We start from the raw sequence: 4809 nt of genomic DNA, 5'->3' as shown, positions 1-4809 counted from the left end.
TTTCTGTTCTATATCTGTTCAAAGGAGCAGTATCACATCGAACATACCAATATCTTGTTAAAAAAGCCTCGAAAAGAAATTTTAAAACGATTAGCAAAGAGCACCTGGTGGATGTCGCTAACGCCTCGCTTGTAATGCCCGTCTAGGAACCTTGACAGCTAGTGACGGTGAGTGTCTCGCCTCCGGCCACGACGACAGAAGAGGGGTAGGAGGAACTTCCCTCTTCTCGAGATGCCTTTTGTGTGTCGCAGAAGTCGCTATCGTCCCCCTACAAGATTAACCTGTCACTCAAAATTCCTACAAAAGCAGCCGCTTCGGTGGCTGGAGCGACTAGGCCATCCTCTCGACGTCAGCCTCGCCGTAGCTTTGCTCGTCCCAAGACGACCCATGTCACGTGGTCTCCGCTGGGCCTTCTCCGAGCGCTTGCCAGAGTCGGCCGTTTATAACGAAAAATACAGCCACCAGGCTCAAAATACAAACGCGCGATTGTCATTTACGGATATTGTGGATCATATTCAACCTATTTTTGAACACGACAGGAGTATTCCCAATTTCGTTGAACTATCCCTTTAAACACAAGAGACAGATTGAGTCATACATGTTCAGATATGTCGACTACAAATTTGTCTCGGGCATTATTGGCATTGTTTTCTTTTCATAATCTTTTCATAAAACATTTTTCTGCACTTAGATATGTACTTTAGTTTTTCAATCCCAAGTCAGTCACGAGCAGTAAATACAAACACATCCATTCTCATGCTTAAATAGTTTAATGACAGCAGTAATTATCTTATGCTCATGCTTAATTTATTATTTCTAGTACAGCTGTCAGTAACCAAGTGAACTTCTGAATAGATTATCCCTATGTGCCATGCAGTAAAAGTTTTCTTTATACCTCTTGCTGAACAGACACATTAATTAATTCAGTTCAACCATTTGCCTTTCGTGCGTAGAATGAGTTACCTTCCTGAATTCATTGGGATCGTTACGGACATTGCACTGTCTCGTGAAAAGCTTCCAAATGTTTCTATATACTGTGTTTCCATGCTAGTGTAGAGTTCTTTTATGTGCACGGATCTGTCTTTGGGTGGTGTCACCCACACATTTTGCGTGAAAATGCTTTTACTGTTTATTTTGTCCGCGAGCATGTGCTCGAACCCCCATCTCCCTTCCCAATCTTCTCACTTTGGTACTACTACAGCACTATTTTGTTCCTCGCAATTTCTTTGCATTTTTCTCTCAAGCGCGCTGTCAGCGTCGGTAACTACGAAGAGTGGCAAAGCGCACAGTGACATCTCAAGCACGTTTCTACCTGCCTTTTGTATGCCTTGTAGAACGCTCACTCTTTGACATCTTGCAGTGCAGGTGCATAACTTCAGCTACTGCACCAAGGTTCTTCTGGTGTGCAAATACCTCCATTTAAAATGTCGCGGACATTTCGGTTCCAGCATAATGCATTCTGAAATAAAATAGCCAATTCCTTGAGAACTAGTGAAAAGAAAAAGAAGCAATTATGAAATGAGGGAATGCGTGTTGCAGGGAAGCATCAATACCAATCGCCAAGTTCTATTTTTCGAAAGGAGAGTAGCAGCAGCTTTGATAGACCAGTGCCATATTTCGAGGATGAAACTTGAATAAAATTGTCAGCATTTTAGTGAGGTTGTAGTGGCAAATGCAACACTTTGTTGTGTTTTTTTAAATGGATTTGTTGTATGGTGCTGGTGCAGACACCTCGAGAAGAAGTGACAAGACTGGGGCCTTGTTGCTCACAGTATTTTGCTTCTGTCTTTTAGGGTAAGGGCCCATTCACACACTTGGAACTGAGTACGACCGACTGAGACAAAAACCGGTCTTTAAGCCTCTTGCAACGGCTTACAACTGGATGCGCCGCTGTTGAGCTGGTCGCAAGCCATCACAACAGTATTGAAAACCAGCCTTTCCTCGGTTGGTTCTAGTCAAATGCAAGTGTGTGGGCGGGCCTTAAGAGGGGTCACACAGCAGCACCTACATCCACTTTCTCCTCATGTAGTTGACAGCAGCGCCACATCCGGTCATCTCTTTTGTTTTTGCTTCGCCATAACACTGTAGGTGTGCTCCGTGGTACGTCCCGAATGGTTGAACTCGTGAGCAGATGTGCCGCTGAGGCTAACCAAAGTATGGCTCGGACTGCCCCCCCCCCCCCCCCCCCCCCTCCCCCGAGTAGAGGGTTGCCCCAGAGCACAAGTGTGTAGTGAAATGTACAGTATGGCTAGGACTGCCCCCAGAGCACAAGTGTAGTGAAATGTACAGTATGGCTAAGACTGCCCCCAGAGTACAGGGTTGCCCCAAAGTGTAGTGAAATGTACATATGCAGGGCACGAGCCTAGGCTGTAACATATGGTCGACGCCAGGCTAAACAACTAAAATGTGAAAAGCTCCATTCTTATGTTCATCTATCGTGCTGTGTTCCACAGTTCCGCTGGGGCATGCCGGATGCCCGTCGTTGGTTTGGCACGTAAAACCCCCAAGTTTGACCTTTGGCAAGATATGTAAAACACGTAGAGACAAAGTTGAAGGAAAGCTTTATGGTGTAAGGAGGACCATTGACGTCCTCAAACGCTTAGGCAGAAATTAAGCAAAACGAATACAGCTAATCCAGAGCAGTGCTACCATCCTCATGCTGGCGTAACAGGGGGCTCTGAAAGTTTGTCAGTATCGTGCAAATGGTCCATATTTCATTCACTACTGGCCCGAGTGACAGGGGGATGGCACGATCAAAAATGTGAAAGCTTTTGATCCGCTATATTCTCCTTTCCACGTGTATGCGAAGTGATGCAATGCTCTCAGTTTCTTTGACTTGAGTCTCCGTGAATATACCCTGGCCAAGAAATGGAGGGATATTGAGCTGTACATTGATCTTCGCCAGGAGCTCGGAAATCAAAAATCCTTTATCGGCCATGACCGAGTCATTCTCATCAAAGGAACGCTCCAGAAATCCGCTCTGCCGTACGCATTCCTTGTCCGACATTGACCCCAGAAAGAGTTGCGACACAAATGTCACAGCTCCATCTGGAGATATCCCTACGAGTCCCTTAAAGGTGTTCGTCGACTTGTATGTCGAAAAGCTCGCGGATTGAAGCACAAGGGAGCTCGGCACTTGGCACTTGATCTCGGTTGCATCGAGGATCACCCGTGTTGTTGGATACTTTTCTTTAAAAGCAGGTGGCATGTCCTCGTCGACCTCCTGCCGTGTTGCCCACAGGGGAAGTTGTGATAGGTACAGGTAGAGGTAACTGATCCACGTTATGCAGAGTCTTGACACCGTGGAGACTGAAATCCCAAATCGGTACGCCAAGTCCTTCTCAAGAAGGCCAAGCCGAAGGCGGACTAACACTAAGAAGAGCTCGTCGTGAGGGGGCAAGCTTCGTGGTCGCCCTTGTTTGCTGCTACCTCGGGAGTAGGAGGTTGACCACACCTTGATGTTTTCACCGTTGCTTCCAGGATTCACATACTTTAGCAAGGAAAGGTAGGCACCATAGTTTGGCAGTCCCGTGTAAAACAGCACATCATCGGGGCTGTCCTTGAAACATTCTATTGAGAATTTTCGGCTCAGTTTCTCTTCCATTTTCTTCGATTCTTCTAGAAGTTCAATGTGCCTTGTTAATTTTTGGACCTCATTTCTGGCTTCAGCGAGCTCTTCTCGAGCTTCTTGGAGATCAGACGTCAGCTGACTCACTCGCGCAGCTTGTACGGCGACTTGCTCCTTGAAGTCCTGCAGCCAGCACGCATACCCCTGGATGTGGTGGAGGCTGGTTCTCAAAAGCTGCTGTGCTGTCGCATTCATCGTCTGCAGCAGCAGCAATCATGTTGATGGGGTTGCTTACTGGTTGAGTGTTGCGCCTCTGAACTTTTCTTCTCGGCACTTTCGGAGCTGAGAATCGGAATGTGCTGGGCACAATCCCTTCTTTTAGGAACTTCCTGCCATTCACGTAGCCAGGCAGGAAGTCTTTGTCCTTGAAGTGTTTGGAGCACACTTTTGTCGACTTGGAAACCTTGAAATGCTTCCCTTCATCTCTCCTTATAGCAACAATCCACTTCTTGAACAGCTCTTTGTCCTTTGGAAAGCCGAAGTAGGAAACCTGCATAATATGATTATATAATTAAAATAATGCAGGTGCAACATTGCAAAGCACACATATTCTTTTCTGGCTGTTATACTAAGAGATGTCTTCTTTAACAGCTATCTCTCTCTTTATGAACAACTGAGTGTATTGAGCTATAGGAACTGACGTGATAAGCTTTAACAGATTATCTTGTATCCCTGTCGGTTTGTCTCAACAAGCAAGCTGCTTAAACTGCCCTAATAAAGTCATGCTTCCCATTCCACCCATGTGTATATTTGATTTACTCTACAGTGCTGCCGTCACCTCACTGTTCAATCATTCATTCATTAGTTTATATCATGGCACACAAACATGACTGTGTAACTGGCCTGCAATGTAATAGGGTTGTAAATGAGGGGGCTCTATGCTAAGGGCAACCTTCTGAGGCAACGTAGTTCCTTCTGCGCTTCCAGCACTCTTTAAAGCTATTATTCACTTTGCCAAAGGAAATGGTCCCTGGTATAGCAGATAGTTGCTGTACTGCTTCAGGTCAGGATTCACAAGCATGCTTCACAGTGACGCACCATGAATCCTGCCAAGAAATTCTGGGTTGGCGTAACAAGGACGGGCGCGAGCAGTCCTAGCGGTGTGCATTTCTCGAGCGACTGCTTCTGGGATCTGGCGTGACAAGAACGAGCGCGACTCGCGAGCAGTCCCAGCGATGTAC

General features: G+C 46.3%; 1 pseudogene; it reads right to left on the bottom strand.

Annotated features, from left to right (window-relative positions):
- Positions 1–2604: 2604 nt before the first annotated feature.
- LOC120850143 lies at positions 2605–4127 on the bottom strand (annotated as a pseudogene).
- Between the last annotated feature and the right edge of the window lie 682 nt (positions 4128–4809).

This window comes from Ixodes scapularis, unplaced genomic scaffold, assembly GCF_016920785.2.
Source record: "Ixodes scapularis isolate PalLabHiFi unplaced genomic scaffold, ASM1692078v2 PGA_scaffold5__190_contigs__length_132052651, whole genome shotgun sequence".
In the NCBI taxonomy this organism is placed as follows: Eukaryota; Metazoa; Arthropoda; class Arachnida; order Ixodida; family Ixodidae; genus Ixodes; species Ixodes scapularis.
This window is presented reverse-complemented; position numbering and strand designations above follow the sequence as displayed.